The following is a 13174-nucleotide window of genomic DNA, read 5'->3' as shown; positions in this document are numbered from 1 at the left end:
ATTTGTCAATTATTTTGCATGAAGAAAAGAACCTGTTCATGTGAGTTTTTTTCTTTGAGGATGGTGGGATTTTTGAGATTGTTCAAACTATGTGAATAACCCAAAAATTGAGTTGTCCAATTTAGTTATACTGTAAGAAAGTTATAATATGAAGGAATATTATGGTTTAAGATTTATAGAACTTATCTCTCCCCAATAAATTCTGTATTTATTGTAAAAGTTTGTCTTCAAAGGTAGGGCATTGATATGCAATTATAACCCAGATGATATTGGACAAGGAGGCATTGGATTGTATGATCCACTTTCTGCTGGTTCTTTGGTGTTGTTTAATGATGTAGTAAAACAAAGCATTATTTTAGACACTGTTCTTCCCAATAGGATATCCAGCTTCAGTTCAAAGTAGAGGATCTATCTGCCAAAAGACGCTAATAATATTCCTCTTATTCTTACTGCAAGACAACAAGAATTTGCTAGAGAGAATACCAAAAAAAGCACAAAAGCATAACAAGGTGTTACTTTGCACCACCACCCAGCCCTCTGCACCCTCCCGCCCACCCCCCTCCTCAGCAAATATTGTCTTTATTCTACCTGGAAAAATATACTGGTTTCTTTTCAGAGAGAGTGAGAAAGAGAGGCTTGATTGATCGCTAAGTATCAGAGCAGAATTACTGAATCAGATTCTCCTGAGATGGGGTTCTGCAATTTGCATTTTAAATAAGATTCCCAATTGATTCTTATCTGCTTTAATGTTTGAGAACCTCTAGTTAAAGAAAATATTTAGAGGCATCATTCAGCCACTTTTTTGCAGGTCCGGAGAGGGGGTTTAATTTAACTAGGCAGATGTAATTTGCAGAACAGATTCAAGTGAACAAAGACTGATAACTGATTCCGTACTTACAGTACTTGAAGCACATGCATAATCAAAGAGTAGAGAATGGAGTGGAGACACCCTGGCCCAGGGGTGTTTGGGGCTTCCCAAAAGAGTGTCCAAAGCCTTAAGGTAAATATTTTGGTCAATGCAGTATTACATTATAATGCTGTTTTGCTTTCCTCTCTCCCTGATTCTCTAAAATTATTAGCAACCAGAAAGAAGAGCATAATGTATGAATGGAAAATGTGCCTGCTAAATCAGTACTTGCTGACGTGAGAAAATAGTGCTTCCACTCTTCAGGGAGTTGAGAGAGTATAGGAGGCCTGAGGAGTTTGAATACATTTCATATAATGTCCTTTTTGGATTCTTATTGCCTATAGCATTTAAAACAAACTTTTTAACCACAGACATGCATCTTACACAATGAGCCTCAAACTATCTTCCCAGCTTTTCTCTTCATTATTCCTCTCATAAATCCTGTGTCTGTCTAGCAACAATGAGCTCGGCCAGTCTTAAAACCACCCTCTTTTTAAAGAAATGTAGGATAATATTTTTAACAATAGTATAGATGCACAGAATTTAAAATTAAATAATTCCATAAAGATTTAAAGGGAAAAAGCACTTTCCTGTGAGTCTCCCATGTTCCCTGCTCACCAGAAGCAACCACTTTAAATAATTTTAGTTTTCTTCTCGTTGGTATATTTGTATTTTAGAATAACATGACTTTTTTTTTCCTTTTATATCTGAAAAAAATGATGATTCTGCTCTCCTTCACAATCCTTTTTCTTCTCCTATCCAACATATTTCTGCTTACCCATTTCCACAAAAATAGTTTCAGCATAATTTGTGGCTATATGTTCTCTGTAATATGACTGTTCACAGCAGAGACAGGTACTGTATTGGGATAACACCTCTTTCTTTCCATAATTAATACTAGGTCACACCCCAGTAGTTCAATATAAATATAGATAACACATTCAAAACCATCAAGTATTATTTGTTGCTGTTTTTCAGTTGCAAATTCTCATCCGACTCTTTGGAAGCACACCAGGTTGTGCTATCCTCCACTATCTCCTGGAGTTTGCTCAAATTCATGTCCCTTGTGTTTGTGAAGCGATCTAACCACCTCATCCTCTGTCATCCTCTTCTCCTGCCCTCAATCTTTCCCAGAATCAGTGTCTTTCCCAGTGAGTCAGCTCTTTGCATCAGGTGACCAAGGTACTAGAGCTTCAGCTTCAGGATCAGTCCTTCGATAAATATTCAGGGTTGATTTCTCTTAGGATTAACTGGTTTGATCTCCTTGCAGTCAAAGGGACTCCCAAGACTCTTCTCCAGAACCACAATTTGAAAGCATCAGTTCTTCAGCACTCAGCCTTCTTTATGGTCCAACTCTCACATCCGTACATGACTCCTGAAAATACCATAACTTTGACTACACGGACCTTTGCCAAGTGTTTTTATGTTTATAATATTGTAGATATTTCTAGAACCTCTGACCTCTGAACAGGTTATGCCTGAGGTTTGTTGCACAACTTTCATGGCCCTAAATCTCTTTACCATCAACTTGATTGTTGCTTTCTTCAGTCTCTTATATTTCATTTCCTGATTCCATGTGGTACCTTTTTATATTCTTTTACTTCGTTCCACATATTCTGTAACTTCCTGAAAACAGAAAATGTTTTGATAATTTGCCTGTCTGAAAATGCCTTTATTTTACTCTGTTTTACTGTCAGCTCAGGTGAGTAAAGTATTCTAGGTTGGAAGTAATCCCCCTTTTCCAAGTTGAATGCATTGCTTGCATTACAGCTTCTCACTTAGTTCCTGTTATCAATAATTCTCCTAATCTCAAGTATATCTAGAGTTCCTGAAAGAAAATGCCTCTAATATATCACCTCTAAAAAGTAAGTTTTCTAACTGCTTCAAAGTGGCTAAGGTCAGTTGTGTAACTGAGGAAAGTTCAGTCCAGTCGCTCAGTTACGTCCAACTCTGAGACCCCATGAACTGCAGCACGCCAGGCCTCCCTGTCCATCACCAACTCCTGGAGTTTACTCAAACTCATGTCCATTGAGTTTGTGATGCCATACAACTATCTTATCCCCTGTTGTCCCCTTCTTCTCCCATCTTAAATCATTCCCAGCATCAGGGTCTTTTCAAATGAGTCAGTTCTTCGTTCACATGAGGAGGCCAAAGTATTGGAGTTTCGGATTCAGCATCAGTCCTTTCAATGAATATTCAGGACTGATTTCCTTTAGGATGCACTGGTTGGATATCCTTGCTGTCCAAGTGACTCTCATGAGTCTTCTTCAACACCACAGCTCAAAAGCATGAATTCTTCAACACTCAAATTTCTTTATAGTAAGTCCAACTCTCACATCCTTACATGACTACTGGAAAAACCATAGCCTTGACTAGATGGACTTTTGTTGGCAAAGTAAAATTTTTGCTTTTGAATATGCTGTCTAGGTTGGTTGTAACTTTTCTTTCAAAGAGCAAGCACCTTTGAATTTCATGGCTGATGTCACCATCTGCAGTGATTTCAGAGCCCCCAAGAAACTAAAGTCTTTCATGGTTTTCATTGTTTCCCCATCTATTTGCCATGAAGTGATGGGAGCAGATGCCATGACCTTAGTTTTTTGAATGTTGTGTTTTAAGCCAAGTTTTTCACTCTCCTCTTTCACTTTCATCAAGAGGCTCTTTAGTTCTTTTCTTTCTATCATAAGTGTGGTATAATCTGCATATCTGAGGTTATTGATATTTCTCCCAACAATCTTGATTCCAGCTTCTGCTTCTTCCAGCCCAGCATTTCTCATGATATATTCTACATGTAAGTTAAGTAAGCAGGGTGACAATATACAGCCTTGATGTACTCCTTTCCTGATTTGGAACCAATCTGTTCTTCCAAGTCCAGTTCTACCTGCTGATTCTTGACCTGCATACAGATTTCCTAGGAGGCAGGTCAGGTGGTCTGGTGTTCCCATCTCTTTCAGAATTTTCCACAGTTTGTGATGATCCACATAATAAAGGCTTTGGCATAGTCAATAAAGCAGAAATAGATCTTTTTCTGGAACTCTCTTGCTTTTTTGATGATCCAGCATATGTTGGCAATTCGATCTCTGGTTCCTCTACCTTTTCTAAAACCAGCTTGAACACCTGGAAGCTCATGGTTTATGTACTGTTGAAGCCTGGCTTGGAGAATTTTGAGCATTACCTCGCTAGCATGTCAGATAAGTGCAATTGTGTGATAGTTTGAGCACTCTTTGGCACTGCTGTTCTTTGGGATTGGAATGAAAACTGACCTTTTCCAGGCCTGCGGTCACTGCTAAATTTTCCAAATTTGCTGGCATATTGAGTGCAGCACTTCCACAGCACCATCTTTTAGGATTTGAAAGAGCTCAGCTGGAATTCCATCACCTCCACTATCTTTGTTTTTAGTAATGTTTCCTAAGGCCCACCTGACTTCACATTCCAGGATGTCTGGCTCCAGGTGAGTGATAACACCATCGTGATTATCTGGGTCATGAAGATTTTTTGTCTAGTTCTTCTGTGTATTCTTGCCACCTCTTATTAATATCTTCTGCTTCTATTAGATTCATACCATTTCTGTCCTTTATTGTGCCCATCTTTATATGAAATGTTCCCTTTGTATCTCCAATTTTCTTCAGATCTCTAGTCTTTCCCATTCTATTGTTCATTTTCCTCTATTTCATTCATTTTCCTCTATTTCTTTGCATCGATCACTGAGGAAGCTTTTCTTATCTCTCCTTGCTATTTTTTTGAATCTCTGCTTTCAAACGGGTATATCTTTCCTTTTCTCCTTTGCCTTTCACTTCTTTTCTCAGCTATTTGTAAGGCATCCTCAGACAACCATTTTGCCTTTTTGCATTTCTTTTTCTTGGGGATGGTCTTGATCACTGCCACCAGTACAATGTCATGAACCTCTGTCCATAGTTCTTCAGGCACTCTTTCTAGCAGATCTAATCCCTTAAATCTATTTGTCACTTCCACTGTATAATTGTATTGGATTTGATTTAGGCCATACCTGAGTGGTCTAGTGGTTTTCCCTACTTTCTTCAATTTAAGTCTGAATTTGGCAATAAGGAGTTCATGATCTGAGGCACAGTTCACTCCCTGTCTTGTTTTTGCTGACTGTAAAGAGCTTCTCCATATTTGGCTGCAAAGAATATAATCAATCTGATTTTGGTATTGACCACCATGCCACTGACATACCATGGTGATGTCCATGTGTAGAGAGTCGTCTCTTGTGTTATTGGAAAAAGGTGTTTGCTATGACCAGTGTGTTCTCTTGGGGAAACTCTATTAGGCTTTGCCCTGCTTTATTCTGTACATCAAGGCCAAATTTGCATGTTCTCCAGGTATCTCTTGACTTCCTACTTTTGCATTCTATTCCCCTATAATGAAAAGGACATCTTTTGGGGGTTTTAGTTCCAGAAGGTCTTGTAGATCTTCACAGAACTTTTCAGCTTCACCATCTTCAGCATTACTGGTTGGGGTTGAGGAAAACGGGCCAAGAAATTTGGCATTCTAGTGCTTTCAAAGTGCTTTGCCTAGTCCTCTGGTTTTGAACACTACCTTTCTATACTGTCTTACCAGCTGATGCAATGGGACAGGTTTTTCATTTGTTTGTTTCCTTCCTTTAGTCAATTATTTATTTTTGGTAATTAGTTTGGAGAAGAACTAGATATGTGTTTTTTTATTCTCATTATGCATAGTTATATTTATTGCAGTGTTAACAAGTTAATATGACATATAATGTAGTGTATGTACCATATTAACTTCCTAAAGTTACACCTGTCAATCCTAATAAGATCAAACCAGTCAATCTTAAAGGAAATCAGTCCAGAATATACATTGGAAGGACTGATACTGAAGCTGAAACTCCAATATTTGGCCACCTGTTGCGAAGAACTGACTCATTGTAAAAGACCCTCGTGCAGGGAAAGACTAAAGGCAGGAGGAGAAGAGGATGACAGAGGATCAGATGGTTGGATGGCATCACCGACTCAATGGACATGAGTTTGAGCAAGCTTTGGGAGTTGGTGGTGGACAGGGAAGCCTGATGTGCTGCAGTCCATGGGGTCACAGAGTCGGTCTGGACTAAGCAACTGAACTAAACTGAACTGAATTTCCTAAAATTCAAAAGTAAGATCTGAATCTTGATACTCATCTATTGTCAATTGATTCATATAAGTGATTTGAATCTGAAATTTGCACTAAACAACTTTTGAGGTTTTTATGTAAGAAATCAAGTTGCATCTTGGCTTTCTACTCAGAAGGCTTATATTCAAAATTGTTCAGATATGATAAGTCAGTATTGTCTATCTTCCTGTTTCCCACCTCCATAATTATTGTTTTCTTCCCTTCTATTTTCTTAGTATATGTGAGTGTGCATATGTGGAATGTGTGTACCCTTAATAAAATCAGATAATTTCATTGTTATTCTAGTGAGGTTTGTGGAGGAAGATTGATTTAAGTTCTATCAAAGAAAGAGAAAAAAAAGAATGGCTTCTCTTTACAACAGAAGAACTAGCACCTGTTGGATATCTTTTGGAGTGAAAGTTATGTACATATGCATTAATAAATTTAAATGTTTAATTAGATAAAATTCTTTCTGCACTTTTCCTTCAATAATAAAAAAGTACATCACGTGTTAGAGTAAATCCTTATTCTAATTTCTATTAGATATATATATAGGAGTCTTTTCTCCATGAATCTCTTCTCCTTGATTGTTGGATTAATATTCTGCTGCTGAGAGAGAAAACATAGGCAAGCAAATAGAATCTGAATACAGTTTTACCTCACTCTAACTTAGGTCTCTTTATGGCTATATATTTTAAGGACAAGAATAAATAATAAACAATGTAGTACTTACTTTATCTGTACCTATTTCTCCTACTAAAGAAAGTGAACTGACAATTTTTTGAACTTGTGAAAAATAAGTTCATAAATGATTTTACTAGCAATATATATATATATATATATATATATATATATATATATATATGATGCATTTATTTAACTTGTAATAAAACAAAATTTTATTGTGAAAGGCATATATTCTAGAATATGCATGCACACTCCTCATGGAAAAACTAGTGATAACCCTTGCATGATGAAGGAAAAATCCCTGGTTTATTTAGTTGCTTCATAATCATTTATGCCTAACTAGCTTTTTTGCTGTCATATGGCATTTTTCCAGTTTATTCTTCAGTTTATTTCATAGTCTATTGCTGGATAGTCAAAATACTTATTACCATTACACACTGCTTCTGTATACATATATTATTACTCAGATACTTTTAGCATATTCTTGATAATATGATATATAAAATTGCGCTTGCTCTAATGTTTATGTTTATTGCTAATCCCAAGATTAGAGTAGATTATAAATACTTTTTATATTGTGTATTACAACTGCCATGCTGAATAATGTTCACGTGACAGCCATTTTTATCTAGAAGTTTTTTCAAATATTTATTTAATTGGTTGTGCTGGGTCTTAGCTGTGGCATGTGGGGTCTTTTGTAGTTGCGGCATGCAAACTCTTAATTGCAGAATGTGAGATCTAGTTCCCTGACCAGGGACTGATCCCAGGTTCCCTGCATTAGGATTGCAACTTCTTAGCCCCTGGGCCAACTGGAAAGTCCCTGTAGTGAGGATCAATCTATAGAAGAGGCTTGAAACTGTGCCTAGCAGATAATAAGTGGTAAATTATTTATTGAGCTTCTCCAGTGGCTCAGCAGTAAAGAATCCTCCAGCAATGTAGGAAACACAGGAGACACAGCTTCGATTCCTGGGTCGGGAAGATCCTCTGGAAGAGGAAACGGCAACCCACTCCAGAATTCTTGCCTGGAGAATCCCAGGGACAGAGGAGACTAACAGGCTAGAGTCCATAAGTTTGCAAAGAGCCAGACACAACTGAAGTGACTAAGTATGCACACACACAGTTCTGTTTACTGTTGGTATCAAACAAGCTTGGATAAATTGCACAAATGTTTATGTCTTTGGGAAAGTGATTTTGAGGGAAGAGAAATGAGAAAAGGAAAATTGCCGATAATTGCCATTTTTTTTTTGTAAGAGAGCGAAGGAAAGATCAGGGATGGAATATTCCTCAAAAAGGTCAAGTTGAAGTCTGGATTAAAGTAAAATTATGGGGGGAAAAAAGCAAGAGTTTACAGAAGAAAAGAAATTATTTAAATTCAGAAAGAGAGGAAATTAAATAGAATTGCCACTTTTGTTTTTACAGTTGAGTTATATGTTTTGAAATATCATTTGATTTAGAAAGTGATTTAAAAACATATTTTTAAGATAAAATAATATTCAGAAATAATTTAAAGGTAAGATGATGGAATTTAAAAGTCTGAAATATATAACAGTGTGAGATTGATCTAATGCATTAATTTGACGTTGAGAATCATTTCATTGAATACCTACCATGTGGTAATAGCTATAGTATGCAAAAAAGCTATTGTCTACAATCTACATAGCATGAGAGATTTTAGACATTCCTTTGTCATTTGCAGTTTTTAACACAGCTTGTAGACTTGAAGGGAGTTTCATTTGTTCTCTTGCTCTCCCAGCTTTTGGTGCTTCAGTCAGAATCTCCTTTTCTGGTTAAACTGACCAGTCTTTAGCAGACCTCTCCTTATCCTAGACAAAACCTCTTTCAGAAGAACGTGTTTAATTTACCCTAGAAAAACATTCACAAAACTGGTTATACCATCTTTATTCATCACAAACTCAAACTTTAAATATCCAACCTTTCAATAGAAAAATGAAATAAAGTATGATATATTCATATCATGGAGTATTACTGAGTAATAATAAAAGAAAACAAATAAATGATACCAGTACCACATGGATGTTCAAAAACACATTGAAAGGAAAAGCCAGGGGCAAAAGAATACATTATATCATATAATAGCACTGAAGTTAAGGTCAACAAAAAGCAAACTTAAACTACGATGACAGGAATCAAAACAGTGGTGGTACTAAAAAAAAAAAAAACAAAAAAACAAAAAACAGTGGTGGTTTGGAAGTAAATGGGAAAGACATGAGGGAAATTTCTGAAGTGATGAAAATGATGAAAATATCTTTTTCATGGTGTTAATATGAGTGTTCACAATTGTCAAAAATTCATCGAACTGAACACTTATGATCACCTTATTTTAGTATGTATTCTTGACTTCCAACAGTACCTTGAAGGCCACATCATGAACAATAGTTGTGAAAGCAAAGTCTGATTTGAAAATACCAGGATTGATGATAGAATGAATGGTTCTTAAGAATCAGAAGTCTTCCAAAGTAATATAGATAGAGTTCAGCTTCAAAGTAATATGGCATAGAGTTCATAACGACCCAAGTATTGGACAAACTTTACAGAGCTAATCCCCAGGCAACCTATGTAAATGAGGAATTAAATTAGGCATAAGGAGAATTAGGCATTAGAGGAGGGTTGGTGTGAAAGGAAAACTCATGCAGACAAGCAGAGAAAACATCAATAAGCTCCCTAGAATATGCTGAGTGCCGTAGAACATGGTGGGAGAGAGATTATAAATTTAGGCAAATATTGACAAGTCACACCTTTGCTCTCAAGTCATTTACAGAGAACAGGTTCTGACCCTATCCCAGAATGTTTAAGCATCTGTCCTTCCATCCTAAATCACTTCAGTCATGTCTGACTCTTCACAACCCTATGGATCTTAGCCCACAGGGCTCCTCTGTCCATGGATTTCTCCAGACAAGAATACTAGAATGGGTTGCCATTTCCTTCTCCAAAGATCTTCCCAACCTGGGGATCAAACCCTTGTCTGTTAGGTCTCCTGCACCGGCAGGTGGGTTTTGTTGTTGTTGTTTTACCACTAGTGCTACCTGGGAAGCTCAGGATATTAAAAAACTTTCAAATTATTTGGGATGGTTAAGGAGCAGACCTTCAGCTGAGCTTTTAATAATGATGTTCAAAGCCCCCATTATACAACCAGGTCCCTAAGGGAGCCACTACTTCTGCCACAATCAAGAAATTGCCTGCCCAATCAGAAAGCTCGTGTAATATGGGCTAGATCCAGAACCTGCCATCTCTGCTTTCCTCTGAAGCAGCTAATGTTTCTCAGAAGTGAAATTGATTCAGCAAACCAGAATCTCATCTATATACTTGAAGGGAATCCAGAAATCTATTTTCATTTTGTTTTGTCTTATTTTAGCGTTTTAGCCTTTGCAGTGTAAGAAAATACACAATAAGCAGTTTGAAATACATATTGAGTAAGCCAAACCAAATATATCACCACTCACACGCTTTTCTTCCCATACTTAAACTTCCAAACAGCAATACCAACAAACAAACAAACCAAAATTCCCCCTTTAACACAACATGAATATCCCAATAGAAACAACATGCTCATCCTTTCATAAAAGCAAGGAACAAAAGTCTTATCAAATATGACATCCATTTCTGAGTGATACTCTTTCAACTGCAATCTCTTTCTGACCCTGGGTAATCTATGGAGTAAACAATCAGTTTAATTACCATCAACATTCCATGTAAAAGAAGAGGAAAAGAAAAGAAATAAAGGGAAATGGATAATACTTGCAAATTTATAGAAATAGCACAGGAAAAAAAATAAAGTAGGCAGAACACTCCTTATTTCTACAAGTGAATATCTGTTCATAGACAGTATTCATAATTTGACACTCAGGAAGGTAACAATGTAGAGTTCAAATTCAGCAACTTTTACAACTAAATTTTGCATGTGATTTGGGTTTCCCTGGTGGCTCGGATGGTAAAGAATCTGACTAAAGTGTTAGTTATTCAGTCATGTCTGACTCTTTGTGACCCCATGGACTATAGCCCACCAGGCGCTTTTGCCCATGGTATTCTCCAGACAAGAATACTGGAATGGGTAAGCTATTCCCTTCTCCAGGGGGTCTTCCCCACCAAGGGATCTAATCCACTTCCTCACATCTCTTCTGTATCAGTCAATATCCAATCAAGAGACAGAAAGGACGTAATAATTTGAGCAAGTTTATAAGCTCTCCTAGGGGGTTAGTTACTCTGGAAAAAAGAGAACTCTAGAGACTTCAGGAATAGCATGTGGAGTGAGCTGCCACATTCTTTATAGCTGAGCAGAGCATGTAAAGAAGGAACAGATTGGAAGACACCCCTACCTTCCCCAAACTGAGATGCAGACTTCCTTGCCAAAGGTTGAACTATGGCTACCCAGGGCATGGACAATTTTCTTTACAGGCTATAGAGTGGAAATAACTTGTAAGGCTCCCTCTAGAGTAATGGGAGAGCTGCCTACAGGGAGGTGCCACATATTTTGGTGAGTCTCACATCACTGGCCAGTACATACTGTTGGCTAATCTGCACTGCAGAAGCATGTCAAAAGGAAAATACTAGAACCATGAAGACTAGAGATCCTTTCATCCTTGATTTGATATGGAGAAGGAAATGGCAACCCACTCCAGTACTCTTGCCTGGAAAATCCCATGGACGCAGGAAACTGGTAGGCTACAGTCCACGGGGTCGCGAAGAGTCAGACACGACTGAGCGACTTCACTTTCACTTTTCACTTTCATGCATTGGAGAAGGAAATGGCAGCCCACTCCAGTGTTCTTGCCTGGAGAATCCCAGGGATGGGGGAGGCTGATGGGCTGCCGTCTATGGGGTCGCACAGAGTCGGACACGACTGAAGTGACTTAGCAGCAGTAGCAGCCGCAGCATCCTTGATATCCCTCCAGCACCTCTCTATTGGCAAAGTTCAAAATAATGTTGTTCAGTTGCTAAGTCGTGTCCAACTCTTTGCAACCTCATAGACTGCAGCCCCCTAGGTTCCTCTGTCCTTTACTATTTCCCTGAGTTTTCTCACATACAGGCCAACTGAGTTGCAGATATTATCTAACCATCTCATCCTCTGCTGCCTCCTTCTTTTTCCTTCAATCTTTCCCAGCATCAGGGTGTTGTCCCATGAGTTGGCTCTTCATTTCAGGTGTCAAAGTATTGGAACTCTAGCATCAGTCCTTCCAATGAATACTCAGGTTTGATCTCCTTTAGGACTGACTGGTTTGATCTCCTTGCAGTCCAAGGGACTCTCAAGAGTCTTTTCAAGCACCACAGTTCAAAAGCATCAATTCTTTGGTGCTCAGCCTTCTTTATGGTCCAACTCTCACATCCATAAATGACTACTGGAAAAATCATAGCTCTGACTATATGGACCTTTATCAGCAAAGTGATGTCTCTGCTTTTTAATATTTGTCTAAGTTTGTCATAGCTTTCCTTCAAGGAGCAAGTGTCTTTTAATTTCATGGCTGCAGTCATTGTCTGCAGTGATTTTGGAGCCCAAGCAAATAAAATGTCATTGCCTCCACTTTTTCCCCTTCTATTTGCTGTGAAGTGATGCGAATGGATGCCATGATCTTAGTTTTCTTTAATGTTGAGTTTTAAGCTAGCTTTTTCAGAATCATGCCATCTGGCAAAAATGTTTTTCAGATTCAGCTCAACAATCATGGTCAGGCAATGAAACATGGACTTGGAACTAAGAGGAAATAGGTTGACATTTGATCACTAACTGGATAGCAGTGATGTTGGAATAACTGCATCCCAGATACATGCCAGAATGTTAGCATCAGTTGGAAAAGATAACCGTCTTTTCAAAACAGTAATGTTTGCCTCAGGCAGGTACTACAAACCTCAAATACGGAGCTTCTTGTGTGACTAATTACAGAAAGATATAATATAAATCAAAGTCAGTATATTTCCTCTGATTCCTTCTGTAAAATAAATTTCACCAATGCTATCTTCCAAACTGACATGTGAGAACTTTGATTTTGGAGATTCTTTAATAGCAGAGTTTTAGAAGAAGAAGTGAAGCAGAAAATTCAGGACCAAATGTCATTATTTTCCTCTCCATGTATAATATGTGGATATATTTATTTTTAACAATATAGAGTATAACAAGATGGTTTCTCTCTTTTCCTGGAAAGTTCCAGAATTGCATTTTCTCAAATTAAAATATTGGGACAGCATAATGTAGAGTTACTAACAAGTTATAAAAAATTTAGATTTCCTTGTCAAATAAGCTTGAATAACTTCTGGGAATATAGGGGCGATTTTGAATTATCATATTCTAGATAGTTGAATTAAAATAAATAGGTAGCATATACCCTCAGTTCATTGTGTCTTGAATTGTGTTTTTTTTAAATATTTCTTCAATATTGAGCTAAAGAATGAATATTATGAAAAATATGTCTATGTTTGATGTGGAAAAGGGTTAACCATTTTTCTTTGCCC

Source organism: Dama dama, chromosome 17 (assembly GCF_033118175.1).
Source record: "Dama dama isolate Ldn47 chromosome 17, ASM3311817v1, whole genome shotgun sequence".
In the NCBI taxonomy this organism is placed as follows: domain Eukaryota; kingdom Metazoa; phylum Chordata; class Mammalia; order Artiodactyla; family Cervidae; genus Dama; species Dama dama.
The sequence above is the reverse complement of the archived record's forward strand: the minus strand, read 5'-3'. Positions refer to the sequence as shown.